Genomic DNA, 20,685 nt, shown 5'->3' with positions numbered 1-20,685 from the left:
TATTTCCTATTAAGATAAAAAAATACATATTAAGGTATTCTATCATGTATCTATTTAGAACATTTGAAGCATTAATATCAAACTTCTGAAATCCATTTAACTTTCAGAATGAAACTATTATAGCTTGCAGGAGTGTATTTTTTAATCAAGTCAATTTCTAGATCATAGGAAACAAAGAAATTTTTCTTACCAAAAGCACTATATCGTCATTCTTCCCAACTGCTGTATCAGCAGCACTTTCAAAAGCTGGCTATTAATAATAAAAATAAAACTAAGCATAAAAATCCATTCAGATGAGAATTTTCTGCTAAATATTGTTTGATTCTTTGTGAACTGCTTTCAAAATGATTAAGATATTAAAATTTAGGATTTTTAAATTCACTAACTTTAAATGGGCTTTCAGAAGATATACCCTGTGCCACTGGTAGAGCTACTATTGAATAAGTCCCATCTAGCCAGCGCACTGAAGTCCCAATTCCACAGTGCATGCCTCAGCCTTGATCTTATCTAAATAGCAAGGAGCTCATAGGCTATTGTGCTTAACCAAACCCTTCCTTGCTTTTACAATGAACATGATTTTTTTGTGTGAGTAAAAACAGCAGCAGAGGACAAAGTGAAGCTATCAGGAATACATCTCACTAAATCAAATGTGAATTCTTGGACGTTTACTTGCTTTTTTCACATTATATAATTACTAAGAACCATCTGTAGTGTTCTAGGATAAGAGTTAGTCATATCTCCTTTCCTAAAACAAGAGGAGTTGGCCTCAACAGGCACAGAAAGCTCCAAAACTCTAAGCCATCTTTGCATCAAACCTGAGTTTCTTATTAGCTGGAACAACAGTTTCATAGTAGTCTGCATGCGAAAGGTTTTCTTACAGGATATTCCATGTACATACTCAGAATTACGAAGCTGGTAATTTCACAAGGTGATTTAGAGTGTGATCTATAACTCAAGTAAAACGTCAAGTAGTTATTTTGAATAACAGATTATTAGTTTTTTACTTGAGTATTTGCCCAGTTCAGAGAGAGAGAAGTAAAAAACTAAAATTAAAAATGTATTACTCAAAATTCACAAAACTAAGTTATTCTGAAAAATTCTTAAATAATCTTTTTTATAGTTTGTAACATATACTCTGCAGTTTTAGAAATTAAAACTACATTAAGATTTGGGGGACACTTTGTGGTGCACGGGTGCCACTGTCAGTTAAGTGTCTGACTCTTGGTTTCAGCTCAGGTCCTGATCTCAAGGTCATGGGATTGAGCCCCATGTCCAGTTCACTCAACAGAGTCTGCTAAGACCTTCTACCCTCCGCCCCTCTCTTCTCCTCTGCTCACTCACACATGTGTGCACTTTCTTCTCTCTCTGAAATAAATAATCTTCAAAAAAAAAAAAAGGACTTTTTGGGCCACCCTGCATTGTTGAAAGACAGAATGAACATCCTACTTGGCTCTGTAGTTCTAGATTTTTTTTCCTGAGACTTAAACATGCCTACCCGTGTTAAATAGAAATTTGACAAACCCATCTTTAAGGACCATTCAGCAAAAGATCTTTTAAAGATCCTGAAGTATAAACAATTCAGCCAGCACTCTGAATATTATTTCACTGTCAAATCCATAGCATCCACAGCAACTAAGATAACCTTCTGTAATTCAAAAGCAGTTCTTCCTTTGAAATAAAAAGTACCCTAATGCATATAATATCCTTAATCTACTCACTGAACCACCTCAATTTTAAAAAGCTATACAAATATTTGTATAAAATAATTGTTTAAAAAACTCAATCCCCTAACTACAGAAATCAAATTGTCACAACTCTTTATGAGGGCAAAACTTAACACTTCAAGTCAGCTCCTAACAATAAGAATGACATAATATAATTTAATGAATACATGGAAATTTTACAAGGATACCAGCTAAATTTTAACAAAGCTCTAGTGAATACCCATTTTATCACTTCCCATCTTGAACTTTCTCTTATAATACATGCTTTTGTTTCTGTGTTTAGGCTTAAGGAAGACCATTGTACCAAATATACACCAAACCAAGACTATTTACATTTGTAAAGTGCAGTCTTTGTATAATTATGCTTTTTTGTATGTTACAAAACAATGCCATAGCTAAAACAAAATAAGTTATAACTAGGAAAAATAATGTAATTATCTGCCTTAGGATCAATATGAGAAACATTAAGAGTTACAACTTAGCCCACACTACAACATACTTATATACATCTTTATCACTTTTATTAAATACACTATTTAACAAATCAACCCTTTTATTCACAGAAAACTCCATGTGGTGAGAGTGTCATCTTAGGTAAAACAGTGGCTTTGAGTATTAGTCAACTGCAAAGTATTTAATTAGTAAATATGGGAAAAAGTAGCTTTGGACTAACAACTAATATCTATGTTTTAACTTCTGCTTTGTAAAAATGGAAATGTGTAAAAATTCTTTTATATACGACATAACTGTTTGCATTTTTAAAATGTCTACCTACATGAATGAGAGATTCTCATTTATTGAAGCTAGTGTGATCTTAAAACTTCTAAATTTCCTCTTAAATCCTCCTCATGTATGTAACTTTTCAAAACTTCATATTCAAGGACTGATATAACTGTTAAACTGATTTCAAAATCTTACCATCTATTACGAAAAGTGCTGTACCAGGCATTAGGAAATAGTAGATAACATCACTGTAATAAGACCAGTCCTACAGACTGAATATTCGAAACAGGGAGAATCAAAAAGGCCTAAGAAAGAAAATTGGCTTCTGACCCCCTAGATAATCAAAGACCAAAAAAAATTGGAAACAGTGGCCAGTAGTGGTGACAGTGTACTGCAGAGTGAGAATAAGGAAGAGCCGTTAGTGCTTTTTGAATGTTTTTACCATCTACACATATTAATATTTTAAAACAGTTAAAGAAGTAGGCTGAGCATATATATAACTTCTAATTCTGCTGTGCTTGGCCAACCTTGGGTGTGAAAATTGTAGGAACCTGCAAAACACTTCTTGGTGCTCTATCAAACCATTCTCCAGATTCTTTGGGTCTCTCTTAATTAGGTCTCTTTACCCCAGGCAAGATAAAGTGGTGATTTTGAAGTCCCCCTTTACAAGTACATTTCTAGTAAATGACAGTGTGATTATATTTATTTTTGTACAACCCCTCCAAATTTTGGCTTCACTAAGGAAAAGTAGCAGCCACTCACACACCATAAAATAGCAGCAAACCCTAAATTATTTAATCAAATTAATCCATCTAAAAAATTAATCCATCTACAAGTGTTAAGTAAGTATATATGCCATGTTCATTATTATATTAGGAACTGTAGGAGATAAACAATTTTACCCAAAAATACAAAAAAAAAGAGAGAGAGAAAGAAAGCACTCAACTCAAGAGTCAGGTTTAACTTGTTTTTAAGACAATTCAACGTGAACTATTTTGCAAGTTCCTTCACCTGTCATGGTTTCAAGTTCTTCTCCATTGAAATGAGGCAGTTGTAATAGGCTGTATGATTCATTCCAACTATGAAAGTTTTGACCTGCGTAAGTATTGGTTCTGTGTGCATCTTGCTGTTACACTCTTTCACCACTAGGTGATGTTCCGACATTGGTATGGAAATGTATTGACAGTTTTCAGTAGCCTTAACAGAAAAGCTGTGGATCAAAAGTGATTATGAGAAGTTGCAAGATTTTGTTGTTGTTGTTTAGTATGACTGGAGGTACTAATCTGGGAAAGCAGGGGTTGGCTAAATAATATAGCCTCTGTTTCATGTGTCTCAATGGAAAAATAAGACACAAACACAAAACAAACGATAATGGTGGTGGAGAGGAGAGAAGGCAGGTATGTTATTATTGCCTTTATAAAGATTACTCCCAAGTTCACAGTTGTCTAAAACTAGAATTTAGGGATTTTATAATGTTGTGAAGCAAGGGAGGGAGAACAGTAACAATTAAAGAGCACCTGAACCTATCTGAGAACAAGATGAGGTGAAGTATAAAATTATGTGGTAAAATTACTACTTGCCCATTAAACTGGGGGTGGGGAGGAGCACCCTTATACACTGTTACGAGTGAATCTGGGGGCATATGGGTGGTTTAGTTGGTTAAGTGTCCAACTCTTGATTTTGGCTCAAGTTATGATCTCAGAGTCGTGAGACTGAACCCTATGTCAGACTCTGTGCTGGGTGTGGAACCTGCTCATTAAAATTCTCTCCCTCTCCCCCACTGCTCCCTCCATAAGAAAAGGAAAGGGAAAAAAACAAGTGAATCTGTACACATTTTTGGAAAACCGACAGTATATTAGAATTTAATACTCCAACACTTTGATCCAACAATCCCAATTAAAAATCCATGTCACATGTACACATATAAACATGTTACCATTTATTAACTGTTTCTTCAAACTCATAAAATAGAGTACATGAGTTTTGTGCTTTGAGGGTAAGAGGGGTACTTACAAGCAGAAACACCTAACTGAAACAAGTTTTAAAGCAAGCACTAAAGAAAGTGTTTGGCATTTAATACAGTAAGGAATTGACAAATCTAGAGTTCTAATAATAGCCTGTATAAAAAACCCAAATTGGTTAAGTGAGCTTAACTGCCCAAATAAAAGCTACACTTTTAAATTTAGAAGATAAGCATTTCTTGGGGCGCCTGGGTGGCTCAGTGGGTTAAGCCTCTGCCTTCGGCTCAGGTCATGATCCCAGGTTCCTGGGATCGAGCCCCACATCAGGCTCTCTGCTCTGCGGGGAGCCTGCTTCCTCCTCTCTCTCTCTGTCTCTGCCTGCCTCTCTGCCTACTTGTGAGCTCTGTCTGTCAAATAAATAAAAATCTTTAAAAATAAATAAATAGAAATTTTTAAAAATAGAAATTAAAAAAAGATAAGCATTTCTGTTAAGCAATGTATTAGTTAATGTTTCTTTCATTTTAATGCCAATTAGTGATTATTTCTTCTAAATGTAATACTGGTTTTTTTTTTACTTTTTTTGAAGATTTTATTTATTTATTTATTTGTCAGAGAGAGCAAGCGAGCAAGAGAGAGCACAAGCAGGCAGAGTGGCAGCCAGGCAGAGGTGGAGAGGGAAGCAGGCTCCCTGTTGAGTAAGGAGCCTGATGTGGGACTCGATCCCAGGACTCTGGGATCACGACCTGAGCCAAAGGCAGAGGCCCAACCAACTGAGCCACCCAGGCGTCCCTAAAATGTAATCCCAGGCGTCCCTAAAATGTAATACTGTTAATCCAAATCCCTAATAACTTGTTGGGGATTTCAATCGGCAATTTAAAATTAAAATTTGGGGGGGATGGGATAACTGGTTGATGGGCATTAAGGAGGGCACATAATGTGATGAGCACTGGGTGTTATACCCAACCAATGAATCACTAAACACTATACCAAAACTAATGATGTATTGGCTAAAATGAATTTAAATTTAAAAAAAAAAGAATAATAGTAAAATTTAAATTTAAACATTCAGGGGAAGGTACCTGGCTGGCTCAGTCGATAGAGCATGCCTAGAGTATATGGCTCTTGATCTTGGAGTCTTATGTTCAAGCCCCACACTGGGTGGTAGAGCTCACTTTAAAAAATAATAATAAATAAAATTTCAACATTCATCAATTCTAAGACTCATATTATCCACATGTTTGCACAGAAGCCAGGATATAGTTTATACAAAATCTTATACTTGCTACTGGCAGATGACCATCATTATGCAGTGGTCACTGCATGCACTGCTTCAAGTTAGTCTCAACTTTTCACACTACTGTGTCATTTCAGCTGAGCAAAGCACACTGTTGGTAGTACAGTGCTGAGTTGAAATTGTTGATTAAAGGTACGAAAAAATTACACTGCAGCTGCATTCTGAAACAAAAATAATAGTGTACACAGATAGGTACCCAATCAGAGCAGCAAGGTGCAGAGGAAGGGCTTGGAGGAGAAGGGGTAGGAGTGGGTAGGGAAGAGTCAAAAGGGGGGGGGGGGGGCAAAAAGGCAGGAAGAAAACACTGTAGAAAATTATATTCTAAGTCTTAAGTAGTATGTTAAGAAGGTACACACAGAATCCAGAGATTTTCATTTTTCTTATTAACAGCAAAACCCAAAATATTTTTTCTTCATTAACTCAGCAAGATTCACTTCAGGACTACTGTATTATGTTGGAAAGAAAGCAAAATTAGTTTTACTTGTCATCTGTACTACACTGTGGTTCACATTTTATTTTTCCAGACATTATGAAGGCCTGAACCTGACCACAAAGGAAGCACGAAATCACTAGGAAGCTATTCTATATAAAAAGTACAATCCTGGTAATTTACAATTGACAGGCATTTCGAACACCTTTTTAAAATTATGTGAATTTATCTTTTTCCACTTTATTCCTTTTCCCCAGTTGAAACCTCCCCACGCTGACTCAGCATATAAAGGCAGTGCAAAGCCCTTAACCTTTGCATTCAACAAATATTTCAAAAACACACTTTAAATCGCTGTTGAAGAGGATAATGGCCTTACTCACGGTACAATCATCACAGAAATCTGAACTTTCTCATTTCCTATGGTCATTCTGTAATCTACCATCCAGGATTAAAAAAAAAAAAAAATCAATGCATTTGGGTACTATACCAAACATAACAAAAGTAACTGACATTTGTAGACGGGTTTTTAGTTTACGAAACACTTTTTTTTTTTTTATTTGACAGAGAGAGATCACAAGTAGATAGAGAGGCAGGCAGAGAGAGAGAGAGAGGGAAGCAGGCTCCCTGCTGAGCAGAGAGCCCGATGTGGGACTCAATCCCAGGACCCTGAGATCATGACCTGAGCCGAAGGCAGCAGCTTAACCCACTGAGCCACCCAGGTGCCCCGAGTTTACAAAACACTTTTACAGGGCTTTTCTACTTTACTTACCAGTTTTCAATCAATATCCTCTTTTAAAAACAGGAAAAAAATAATCTTCATTTAATCAAAATGAGCATTTTTGACTTTCCCACAAAGTCAAGCATGAGGTGACTTTATATCAAAATGCCTCACCAACAAATTAAGGAATTAACATGCAGACAGCACCATCTTTAAAGGGTCTATTTTTCAAAAATTCATTTGATAGTCAAACGTAGTTGAAATACTAACTAGGTTCCTAAGATGGCCCACAAATGACCTTTCACCTCCCACAATTCTCCTAAATTATACTTCATACTATAATAGCCTGGATCATAAGGCAGGCAGCCAGGTAACCAAGTTTTTACTTCCTCTGCCCACTTCTTTATTATTAATATTCCCCAAGCTTCCACATCCTCTGCCCAGTACTTAATTATTAATATTCTCTGGCCTTCTCTCTCTATAACAACACAAAGGGCCAAGAGGGGCTCCATTGACCCATCTATGGTGAAAACTGCCAAGAGCTGACAATCAGTGTTTTCAGCACTAATCTCCCGAGCTCCAGACCCACAGATTTAAACATCAACCAAACATGTTTACATACAACTAAAATTCAACAGATTCATTTTATCTTTCTTCCAAACCCACCCCCCCACCACAAACCATTCCCTCTACTCCTTAAATGAATATGATTTGCTAAAATTCCATGCCAGGATTTTGGAAGTCATCCCAGACTCCTTCCTACCCCACAAGGAGGTACTTGGTCATCATTTCTACCTTTCTCACACCCACCCCCCACCCATGCCTAGCTCCACTGGCACTGCCCTCAACTCAGGTCCTGATGCCCTTTCTAGTCTCCCTCATTCATGTCAACATATAATCCAGACATGATCCTTTCTCTCCTTGAAATTTCAATAGCTTCCCATTGTCTGCAGCAGCATTTCCCAAACTGGCAAGAGTCCCTCCAAAATAAAAATTTGAAAAAGCATCCTCTGCTCATAAAAATTGAAGAAATATACTGGATTAAGCAAACCTGAACAATCCTCTTACTAGCAAGACACTTAAAAGTCTAGGGCACCTGCATGGCTCGGTCAGTTGAGCATCTGACTTCAGCTCAGGTCGTGATTTCTAGGTCCTAGGATTGAGTTCCAGTGGGGACTTTCAGCTCAGTAGGGAGTCTGTTTCGCCCTCTCCCTCCACTTCTCTGCCCGGCTCATGCTCTTTCTCCCTCCCCACCTCAAATAAATAAATAAAATCTTAAAAAAAAAAAAAGAAAAAGAAAAACACTGAAAACTCTGACAATGCACAATACTATGTGCTTCCCTACCACAGAGAAGTAAAGTAGGAGAGAGGCCCAACTGGGCTCCAAGGACAAAGTTACAACTAAATGGACATGTAATACTCTCCAGAATGTGGCCCTGCCTAGCTTTCACCACCACCTGCCTTTCACCAATGTTTATCATTCGCCTCTTACAAACCTTACATTCCATCTATATACAACACATTTGTAATTCCTCTAAGGGCTACTGTTTCCTGACTCCATTCCTTTACATACATTCTTCCTTCTGCCAAGAATGCCCTTCCCTAACAGTGTGGCTGCAGAGCTCTTACAAGTCCTTCCAGACCCTGGTCAAGTTTGTTCTCCACCATGTTTTGACTGTCCTTTCTACCTTCCAACAGAGGATAGCTCCCATCTTTGTCTCTCCTTGTAAGAATCAGAACATCTGTCTCACAATGTTGGACTTACAGACTAAAAACCTTAAAGGCTGAAAACCAGGCCAGCACCAAGCAATGGATAATGAACGAAGAAACAGAGCAAGACAAGGGGTGTAAGGAAAGGATATAATCCTTCCTGGCTTTCTGGGTTAAATTTTCTGGGTTAAATTTCACAACAAGTACATTTTGTCTTTGGCAGGCTCCACACTCATCCCAATGCCCCTTTCCAACTCTCCCTATACCCTTTCCTAGGTCCCTTGGTGACTTCATGTAACCAGGCACAAAATCTCCATCTACAACGCTATGTTCTGTATCAACTACTTCTTCAACAGTCATTCTGTTCAGTTATTAATACATAAACAAGTTATAACTTCTCAAAGCTGAGAAACAAAAGATAAATCTCCAAATAACAAAACAAAAAAACTACAGAGGAGATGTGGAGAGCGGGCATCGTAGTTCTACCATCCCCCCATATAAAAGTCTCAGAGTATTCCTGACTGGGCCTCCCTCAGTGTTCTCACTCTCCACTACAGCCATTCCTGCACAGCAGCAGCGATGGGCACTACAGGCAGAAACAGAGCTAGAACGAGTGCTACTGCCATCCTCTGGGTCACCCATTCTTGGAATGAAAAGCTCTGTTCATCTGAGAGACCATATATGACCAACTTCTCATTATTTGGACAGAGAAGTCTCACTAACATGTTCTCCAATGAACTTAAAACAGTGCCTTTATCCTAGCCAGGCAGTATACTGAAATATACCCTACACCATTACTTGATTCAGGAAAAGGCAAATTAGCTGAAAAAATCCAATGGTGCCCAAGTGTCCTAACAATTCAGAATAAATCTGTAAATACTAAGCTAGCATTTAGCAAAAATTATTATGGCTTATCACTGTTTCTGATTTCATAGAAAGTCATGTTGTAGGAAGTCACTCTCTGGGGAGCCTGGGTGGCTCAGTCTGTTAAGCACCTGCCTTTGGCTCAGGTCATGATTTCAGGGTCCTGAGACTGAGCCCCATGTTGGGTTCCCTGCTCAGCGGGGAGCCTGCTCCTCCCTCTCCATCTACCCCTCCCCCTGTGTGTGTGCACATATGCCCACACTCTCTCTCTCTTTAAATAAATAAAACCTTTAAAAAAAAAAAAAAACTATCTACATGTGCCAAATACCATGCTAAATGCTGGAGATTATATCCCTTGACCTATACCCCTTGACCTAAGACCTGAAAGGTGGGAAATTCATCAGACAAAGGGGCAGTAAAAAGAGGGGAAATAACAGAGGCATGGAATCCAAGCAGAGGAATTACCACAGGTAGAAGTACTGAGGTGAGGGGTGGGGGTTGGGGGGATGGGTTTAACAGCTGATGGGCATGAAAGAGTATACCTGCCATGAGGAACACCAAATGATAAATGGAACTGTTGAATCCCTGTACTGTACACCTGAATTTTTTTTCATTTGACAGAGAGATCACAAGTAGGCAGAAAGGCACACAGAGAGAGAGGGGAGCAGGGAGCCTGATGCGGCGCTTGATCGATCCCAAGACCCTGAGATCATGACCTGAGCCTAAGGCAGAGCCTCAACCCACTGAGCCACCCAAGTACTCCTTAATTGGAATTAAAATAAAAACTTAAAAAAAAAAAAAAAAAGAAGTACTAAGGTGAGAAATCCTAGAAAACATCATGAATGCAAGTTAAACCCGCTAGAGCACAGGGTAGTCTCTAGGAAACAGCTAGAAATGGAGCTAAAAACATGGGTCAGGATCAGATTGCCTGATATGATAAAGATATGGATTAACTTGCATGTGATGGAGATTCTGAATTTTTTTCAACTGAAAAAGTCCAAAACCCATACCATAGGGCCATATTCCAAATACAGTACGAATGGTGTCTTCGGGACTTGTACAGTGCAGCAGCACTGCGTTCACCTGCTAGACTGTTTACCTTCAAGATGGCAGAACTCATTCATCAACGTATAACCAACATCTAGCCCTGTGCTTGGCACATACAGGAACTAAAAAAAATACTGAATATTAAATTTGCCAACGCAATCCTGAAGGCATAACCAAGAGGCCCTAACCAAGCTTGCTTCCTTCCTGCCTGCCTGCCTATAAAAATCACAATTCTTATGTACCACAATAATTGATAATTGCCACAAGTTTCAAGGGAACATGAAGAAAGGCCATTCACCATGGGCTGCATCGGAGGTAAGAAAGGATTTAGGGTGTGGGGGTGGAACACATTAAGATGCTTCTGAACCTAACTAAATTAAGCACTTTGTTCTGTTCTTCTCACCAAAAACTGAACAGAAAACAACTGTGGGTTAGTTAAAACTTATTCATCAATGAACTCCAAAGCAGTGGTAGTAACTATAAAAAGCCTATTTTCATAACTAAAAGATCCATGAAATAAAAATCCATTTTAACAGAATTTGTTGGGTTAAAAGATTTTATTTACTTTTGCGTGCGCACGAGCTGGGTGAGGGGACAGTGCAGGTAGGGTAGAGGGAGAAGCAGAATCCTCAATGAGCAGCGAGTCCGATACAGGGTTCAATCCCAGGACCCTGGGAACATGACCTGAGCTGAAGGCAGATGCTTAACTGACTGAGCCACCCAGGTACCCCTATTCTTTCAAATATCTAAGTGCTCCAGATAAAATTAGGCTACTTGCCTGCAGTACCTTACATTTAACTTAGCAAACTGAATCACATTATTACAACTGGCATTAAATAAGGATTCCACCTCTTGTGCTTGGTGAAACAGTAAGGCAAAAAAATTTAAGAGAAACCTGAGGAAATCAAAGCCAAAACTAAATTACAAATGAGCTTAGAAAACTGATGGCTTAAGAAGTTAAGGCACTGGAGTACGTGGGCTCAGTTAAGCTAAGTCTCTGCCTCAGGCCCAGGTCATGATCCCAGAGTTATAGGATGGAGCCCACCATCAGTCCAGTCAGGCTCTCTGCTCAGCAAGGAGTCTGCTTCTCCTTCTCCCTTTGTATGCACACTCACTCATGCATAAGCACGCACGCTCTCTCTCTCTCAAGTAAATAAAATCTTAAAAAAAAAAAAAGTTAAGGCATAATCTAAAGCTGGATGAAACATCTTTAGTCTCTGAAGAACCAGTGACCCACATTTAAAGCAATCAATCCAAAGGCCAGAGAAGTAAAATAAAATTTCAAATCTTCCTTTTAAAGAAAAGATGTAGACACATTCCACTAACCAGTATTTTCTATTGTTTTATTTTTATTTTTATTAACCATTATTTTTAAATAAGGCACATGAAAGTCTATTAAATAATTTAACATATTTTTACATTTTATAATGTGACCAGGAAGAGACAGAATCAGTAACAGTAACACAGAGAATGAGGGGAAATGATACATCCAGAGACAGAAAAGGAAAGACAAAAACACACATAAAATGTACATTAGAGATACATGAGGTTAACAGCTTGAGCCTTTTAGGATGCCGTTCCCAAAGATGCAAAATCATGGTATCTTTCCATGAAAAGCCTGAGTACAACACTATGTCATTACTGCCTGCTGCTTTAGTTAAAATAAAACAGGCAGCAATTCTCAATCCCACCCCCACACATTCTCATCTCTCTCTCTCTCTCTCTCTCTCACACACACACACACACACACACACCCCCAATACTTGTTCTGAATACGTTAAATGTTATTAAACCAATAATAGTACATTACCATTTACTGACCCTCTTATCCTCACAATTCTCTAAGGTAGCTTTTATTCTCTCCATTTGTCAAATGAAGAAACTAAAAAAGGTTAAGTGACTTGAACCCCACTACAGAACTAGTGATGAAGCTGGAACTCAAGTCACTTGTGTATGGCTCTGAAGCCCACATTTAACCACTATACCATGCCAATTCCACAGACATCTTTAGCCACCATTACATTTTTTTATTTTAATTTTTATTATTTTTTAAAGATCTTTATTTTTTTAATTGACACACAGAAAGAGATCACAAGTAAGCAGAGAGAGGGAGGGAAGCAGGCTCCTTGCTGAGCAGAGAGCCCGATGTGGGGCTAGATCTCAGGACTCTGAGATCATGACCCGAGCTGAAGGCAGAGGCTTAACCCACTGAGCCACCCAGGCGCCCCTACATTTTTTTTTTAACTGGTGTTTTTTACATTGCTTTTCCAAAAATAATGTTAAGATTCAGATACTTTAAATTTCATAAAAAACATCAACAACTTATATAGTTCTATCTCTCTATCATTTACTTTCAAGTAAACTCTGCACCCAAGGTGGGGCTCAAACTCACAACCCCAACATCAAGTCTCATGCTCTAGCAACTGAGCCAGCCAAGTGCTCCCATACTTCTTTTAAAAGAATGCAGATTTTACTAGCAGTAAGGAAGATATTAACCCTGAATATAGCTGAGTATCAGTCCAGAATTACATGAAGTACAAATGGTCCTCCAATACTCCCCAATTTATTACCTAGCCTTTTAATCATGCTAGGTTCTTTGTATGGTGTAAAATACCCAGTATAACCCTGGGGAGATAATAGATTTTCATGGATATCTAATTTCTTTCTCCATTATTCACATTGTGGACTCTTATCATATATGCATTTAACTACTCCCATTCAATCATATGTGCTACTGAAAAAAGAAAAACGAGAATACTTTAAATGATGGCAGGATGCCTGCCTTTACATCCTTGTCCCAGAGTAAACATGCAATGAAGACTATAAATTTGCTGTTCCTCAGCCAGTCTAAGTCCCATTCACTTGTCAAAAGGTATCCTGCATAGCTAATTATGATCCCCCTCACCAAAAAAGTAACCTATTTTAAAAACTGGAGGAAAAACGGGCTGTTGGAATTGAAAAACAGTATGTCAGTTAAGAACCAGTTTTCTAACTAATCTTCCTAAAGGACCTTTTCAGCAGTAATTTTGCCTATACAGGATTTCTACCTTAAATGAGAATTTAGGCCCGAAGCCCCCACATATAAGGTATGATTTCATTTCACTTTACCCAGCTCTTTAAATTACAAAGAATTAAGAACTCAAACATGTGTCTTATATATCAAAGTAAGTTAATAACTAATGCATTATTCATCCTATTTCACAAATGGGAAAAAGCAGAGCAACAGGGACACTGTTAGAAGGCATGCTTGGGGCGCCTGGGTGGCTCAGTCGATTAAGCATATGCCTTTGGCTCTAGTCATGGTTCCATAGTCTGAGGATCGAGCCTCACATCGGGCTCCCTGCTTGGCAAGGAGTCTGCTTCTGCTTCTCTCTCTCCCTCTCCCCACCCCTGCATTCATGCTCTCTGTCCCAATAACTCTCTCTCAAATTAATAAATAAAATCTTTTTAAAAAGAAGAAGGCAAACTAGATACATGTGGGAACTATTCCATGATTTATTTTAAAATAAAATAAAAATGTAGTAAAAGTCTGTCATGTGGGGCACCCGGGTGGCTTAGTCCGTTAAGTATCTGCCTTTGGCTCAGGTCATGATTTCTGGGTCCTGGCACAGAGCTCCCAATCAGGAGCCCTGCTGCTTCTCCCTCTCCCTCTGTCCCTTCCCCTGTTCGTGCTCTCTAATAAATAAAATCTTAAAAAAAAAAAAAAAAAAAAGCTGCCATGTAATCAAAAGCAATCCTTAACACTGGTTCTCAGTAGGGGAAAAAAAAAAAACAAAAAAACAGGGAGTAGTGAGGTGAGCCATTACCAGAGTACAAAACCAAGCCAAGAGTGGAAAGAATAACCTACCGACAAACACTAACTCCAGGTCCTTTACTGGCATACTATCGCTTATTCTCCACACGTTTCCTTTTCTGTAAAAAGAAGAGACTAGTCTATCACCTATCTGCGACGATTCACCATATTGTTTTCCAATCTCACACTTCATTATTTCAATATCCAACTCACAAATTCCTTGTGAAGAAAACAGGTAAAAACCAAATAAAATAGAGTAGTCAATTAATCTAGCTTGCTATCAGAGGCAGAACTTTCATACCACTCACCTCAAAACAGATACAAATATTTTTATTTTTTTCCAAGATTTTAAGTAATCTCTACACCCAACATGGAGCTCAAACTTACAACCCCAAGATCAAAAGTTGCATGCACCACCAACTGAGCCACACAGGCATCCTCTAATATTTTTATTTAAAGCTTCTGAGAAAATCTACATACATCAACAAGTTCCACATCATGTAATCAGTAAATTCTACATAGTTAACTCACTTTTCTCAGAAATTCATTTTCTTACCTGAGTATCAATAGATCATTTAAAAGCATGAGGGTCAGCAAAGAGAGGAATTTCAATTAAGAGACTGATTACAACTCACTTAATTCATACACATACACAAATAGGGAGTACTTCTTATTGGATTCTCAATTCATACTAGTATTAGTGGTCTTGGGTGACAGAAGAAGTAAAACATGTACCTTCATCTATACCCTCAAAGAAACAGGTCTCTGTGGAGCTCTGTTTCCAAAGATCTCTATGGCCTCTTTCACTGGGGAGGTGCCCTGTGGTACACTTCTTTTTTAAAATTTGGCAGTCTTATAGTTTGCTATTTGAGTTAATGTTTTACTAGTCAGACCTAACAAAGGCCCCATTATGAGCCTTTCAGTCTAAGGTGTTACCAGATCCTCTGTTGGGACAGTTCTCCAGAGAGAACTCTAGAGAGAACTGTCCCACGGAAACTCTTCAGCAATCCACACCCTCAACTTTCCTCCTTCTCAGACATTTGACTATCTGATCAACTTTCCCTTCCTTCATTCCATTCTTCCTCCTCCAGACTAATGTGTGTTTTATCTAATGATTACAAAAGTGGTAATTTTTTATTACCATTCATTCATGACATTTCACATCATCTCTATTTTTTTTCATCATCTCTATTTTTAATCTTACTAATATAAATCTTTGGTGGGTTGTTTGTTTTTTAATTAGAGAGAGGGCCCAACACAGGGCTCAATCTCATGACCCTGAGATCACAACCTGAGCTAAAATCAAGAGTTGGACACCTAACCAACTGAGCCACCCAGGCACCCCACTAATAACAAATGTTTTTTTTTTTTTTTAAATAAATATATAACGTATTATTAGCCCCAGGGGTACAGCCTATGAGTCGCCAGGTTTACACACTTCACAGCACTCACCATATCACATACCCTCCCCAATGTCCATAACCCCACCAGCAACAAACGTTTTTAACTCATGGCTTATATAATCACTAGTTACCATTAAGTCTAGGACATTCTACCCCACAGATACCACCTACTTTTCCCCAATTAAATAAACCCAGAACTTTTACTTTTTTACATAAATCTTAAAAGATGTGCTTTAATCCAATGCTCTTTTCTTTCTCTATCTCAAAAAATGAAGTCAACAAAATTCAAGTAAAGCTCTCTAACAATTATTTCCTTGCCTCTCTCATGTTTCCTGGACTAGTTAGATGGGTTAATAATTAGAACATGGTTTTAGTGACCACGAATTCATTCTCTCCATAATCCAGTTAGCTTCATTTCATACAAACTATCTCCCAAAACCAAAGATTAAATCCCATCAGCTATCTCTGGGGTGCAGATTTAACTAGATGAGCTATACAGCACATTCAGAATGCATTTCATCACTGGAACAAACCTTCTGCTGATGTTAGATGTCAAGCACCAGACTATCTTCTTTTAGCATACCATTATGAACTGGTTTAAGAGTCTTATCTTTAGTAAGTAATAAGCTGCTAACTCCTATTCAACTTATGTTCCATTCACAATGTCTTCCACTTACTACATATATAGTTAATTTAGGTTACCAAATATACCAGTGGACAGAATCCAGCGTTAGACAAACCAAGTAATCAAGATCATTTTAAAATTCTATTTCTGTCTTCCCAGATTTTTAGTAATTACAACCATTATGCTGTCATTCAACTATAAAATTCTTATTTCCACCATTACCTGGACCATTGGGGGAAAAAAAATACAGAATAAAGACAAAGTTTCAGGGGCGCCTGGGTGGCTCAGTGGGTTAAGCCGCTTCCTTCGGCTCAGGTCATGATCTCGGGGTCCTGGGATCGAGCCCCGCATCGGGCTCTCTGCTCCTCAGGGAGCCTGCTTCCTCCTCTCTCTCTGCCTGCCTCTCTGCCTACTTGTGATCTCTCTCTCTGTCAAATAAATAAATAAAATCTTTAAAAAAAAAAAAAAGACAAAGTTTCAGAGGATGCCCCCATATCACTGATCACGGCCCATCTCCTAGGACTGCTATTAATCTTAGGAATGAAGTGTACTCACATTTTTAAAACCTCATATTCACAGTGGTTACAAGACCACGTTATATAAGCAGAGCTTAATTTAGTATAGAGAATGAAAGGGGGAAAGGGAGAACATATGTTCTCAGCTAATGCTCAAAATTCTCTGAGGTAAGATTAATATTTGTTTTCAATAAAAATGAATTAGAAACCTGGCGATTCACAGACCTGTACCCCTGAGGCTAATAATACATTATATGTTAATAAAAAATAAAAAAAAATTTTTAAAAAGAATTAGAAGATGATGATAATCAGGGAAGTTAAGCAACTTACAATGTAAGGGCCTCTGAAGACAGCACGAATCTAGCTCTGTTATTGTATGTGACAAGCTGTTTCTATTTCTAGGTTTACCATGTTAGCTGTCTGTGACTCTGGGTAACTTAACATTTCTGAACCTCAAGTTTCCTCATCTGTAAAATACAGTTTAAATGAGATAATCCACGTTAAGTGTTTAATTCAAAGCCCAGTCAAACAGCTAGTTATGAAAAGTCAAAAATCAAACTCCAGTCTGATTTCCCAAGTCCATGCTTTTTCTATATTACTTGTGTTGTAGCTACACACAACTATTATCCACATAAGAATCCATATTTGGAATATGGCACAGGTGGAAAACTGATGTACCTAAAGGAGACAACCATTAAGGGCTAACTAAACCAAAGGAAATATTTTAGCTCTAATAACTAATAAGCAAAACCACACAGAACTCATCAGAAGATAATGTTCAGACATTCAGGCTTAACAAAGCTTTGCTCTAAATACTATAAAACTATTTCCCTACCAATGTAGGAATTTACTTTTTTTTTAAGATTTTAGTTATTTATTTGACAGACAGAAATCACAAGTAGGCAGAGAGGCAGGCACAGAGAGAGGAGAGGCAGCTCCCTGCAGAGCAGAGAGCGGGATGCGGGGCTCCATCCCAGGACCCTAGGATCATGACCTGAGCCGAAGGCAGAGGCTTTATTTAAACAACTGAGCCACCCAGACACCCAGAATTTATGATATTTATCTCAAATCAAACCAAACTAAAATTTTAATAACCAAGCATACCCCAAGTAAAGTATTCTGGTTGACCTAGACAAAGAAATCAGCCCTCTCACTACATAATTTGAACACTGCATCAAATTGAAGCCTGTCGACTGTATTTTGAAAATAACCTGCAACTTCATTTTCTCGTTTATAACTATACTGCTTATAAATTGAGACAACCAGTGTCATCACTTTTCCTACCCAATGCCCATTGAGCAAAGACAAGCTTTGTTGTTCTAACAAAGTACAAAAATCTCACTGAACAGTCTCAAGCTCCCCTGATCTAGTAGGGGATAATGCAAAAGGATAGTAGCAAAAGTAAAGTTGCATCACAATTAATAATAGGCTTACTATTTAGAACTTCCAGGAACTGATCTGCATTTTAAAAAGGGTTGCTAAACCAGAATGGGATACCTGAACAGATTTATTTTGGCATCTGTAGCCTATTTGGCAAAGCAACAACCCTCCGGAGAAAAGAATGCCATAAAATATATGTACCTTGGTAAGGACGCTGAGATCTAACAAAAGGCAGAGCACTTTTAACTATGAAATCACCCCTTAAAAGATAAGGAAATCAAAACACCTTCACTTTAATGACAAAGCCTTTAGAACACAGTATTCGCTTTGCAATAATCTTTAACGTTCCTGCATTTCTTGGATTTTAAAAAAATTCTAACTTCCTGACTCATAAATCTAAAATAGTCATTACATACATAAATGTTCTACTTGTACAGTTCAGAATCGTAAGTAGGAAACATGGGTTTCTGTTTCTAGGTTTACGACTCCATACCCATTCATTTTGCACTAATATAACCACTAAATATAGCTCTAAGACATTGACAATTAAAAGGAGTGAATTACGTGTGTGATTCATACCTCCTATATCCAGACACCAAGATCCAAGGATGTTTCTGTCAGATCTATGGGAAGAGGAAATGATAAACACCTGTCACAAAATCTTTCCAAATTGGGAAGCCCCGAACCGAGTTATTGTCAACTCGGTTATTGACAATAACCATTCCAATCCATTCCCCCAGCCATAACCCCGCTAAAGAGACATTCGCCAAACCTCTGTGAAGGCAATGGCGAGAATTAAAGGCCATAAAGAGAGTGGCCACGCAAGTAATGGAGTGAACCCCAGGGTTTTTCTAGTCTTCACTTATAGAGTCAAAGTGAGAGGCCTTAACCAATTAAGAAGTCACTTTTCCTCTCTGGCCTCACTTAGTCATCCATAAAATGCGGTGATGGCAAGAAGCTGTTACTACTCCGACGTTAAGGACGAACTCAAGATGCCTTTAGGCAGCACCCGCAGAACACATCAATCGTCCTGCCCTTCGACCCCCCATCTGCCAGACTTTCTAAAAGGGCTGGACCACCATCCTTACTCCCCAGTCTCAACGCAAGCAGCATGTCCAAACCAGGCCTTCACACCCACAACGTGTATCCCTTTTTCTCGCCTCACCTGTCCCAGGCAGACATTCCGCGGTCTCAGCGCTCCCCTCTCCATCCCACTCATCTCCCCCGGGAAGTGATGCGGGATTCTGGGCCAAGGAGCCCAGCAGAAGCTCACCTGGTATCCGACAACACCCTTATTCTCCTTCAACCCCCCGCCATCACCACCACCACCCACCTACTCCGCGCCCAGCTCACCCTGCCCCCGGCGTCCCGGGAAAGCCCGACCACTCACCCGCCGCCGCTGCGCGGTCTCCTCGACGCCTCTGGGCCGGAGCAGCCGAGGGACCGCGGGGGGCCGGGGCCCGGGCCCGCTGCTGTCGCCGCCGCCGCCTCGCCTCAGCCCAGCCCCATCGCCCTCGGCGGGCGCCGGCGGCCGCGGGTCGCTCGGATTCGAGGCGCCGCCGCCGCCGCCGCGCGCTGCAGCTTGGGGTGAGGGGAGGGAGGCGCCGCGGCCAGGCCCTGGCTGAGCCGGGCACAGGGGTGTCCGCGCTCTCCTCCTCGGCGCCCGCGGCGGCGGCGGCTTGCAGCCGGACAGAGCGAGAACAAGGGACTGTGACGGGGGTAGGCGGGCAGGGGAGGGGGGCGGTCTGCACTCCGAAACGGCCTCCCGCCGCCAGCGACGAAGCGAACCCCCCTCCCCTCCGCGGTGGCGCCCAGATCACGCTGCGGGGAGAGCCGGCGGGCGGGGAAGCTCGCGGCAAGCTCGGGACTCCCGCGCCCGGATGTGAGGTCACGTGGTTGCCTCATCTCAGCGCCGAGCGCGGAGGGGCGCAGAGGGGACGTAGTGGGGCGGGGCCAGATGAGATGGGCGGGGCCATTGGGTAGGCCCTGCCCACCTCGCCTTTAGCCCCCTTAGACCCGCGAAGGGAAGAAAGGGGCGAAGAGGACTTTTCAAAAGAGCTGCGTCCTGGGGAGGCGAGGTTACCAGCAGAGGACGGGTTTTTTTGGCCTGGAGGAGGTGGAATTTGCCACCCTGGCCGTGCAAAAACAAGATCATAGTACAGATCCCCATTTAATGAACAGGGAAACTGAGGACCAGTGAGGGACCTAGAATAGACTTGCCCAGAGTCAAGGTCAAGGTGGAAACTTGTGCTACAGTGGAGAGAAAACCAGACCCTGGTTCTAATCCAGGTCTCCTTCACTCCTTAAGAGCGCCACCACCCCCCATCCAAAAACAAAAAACTGTAATTCGCCTTCGACAACCAGCTCAGCGCACACGGCCTCCGGCGGAGGACTGGGAAGCCTACGCAGGAGAAAGCTCCCACGCGCCCACCCCACTGCCTCCGGCGTAAAGGAGTTTCTTCCGATGGCGCGGGAGGCAAATTAAATACTTCCCTCCG

At 40.2% G+C, this 20,685-nt stretch overlaps 1 protein-coding gene across 5 annotated transcripts in view; it reads right to left on the bottom strand.

Moving 5' to 3' along the window:
* ATP13A3 (ATPase 13A3) overlaps positions 1–20,054 on the bottom strand; it is a 93,449-nt gene extending 73,395 nt beyond the window's left edge. For 4 of the 5 annotated variants that reach the window (XM_046001990.1, XM_046001995.1, XM_046001994.1 and 1 more), the window contains exons 1-2: positions 19,578–20,054; positions 18,767–18,810 (exon numbers count right to left, since the gene is read on the bottom strand). The gene's annotated coding sequence lies outside the window, so the exon portion shown is untranslated. Of the gene's footprint in view, positions 1–190; positions 304–18,766; positions 18,811–19,577 lie in introns of those variants that run through there. The other variant, XM_046001992.1, reaches the window with a different exon arrangement.
* Between the last annotated feature and the right edge of the window lie 631 nt (positions 20,055–20,685).

Source organism: Meles meles, chromosome 4 (genome assembly GCF_922984935.1).
Source record: "Meles meles chromosome 4, mMelMel3.1 paternal haplotype, whole genome shotgun sequence".
In the NCBI taxonomy this organism is placed as follows: Eukaryota; Metazoa; Chordata; class Mammalia; order Carnivora; family Mustelidae; genus Meles; species Meles meles.
This window is presented reverse-complemented; position numbering and strand designations above follow the sequence as displayed.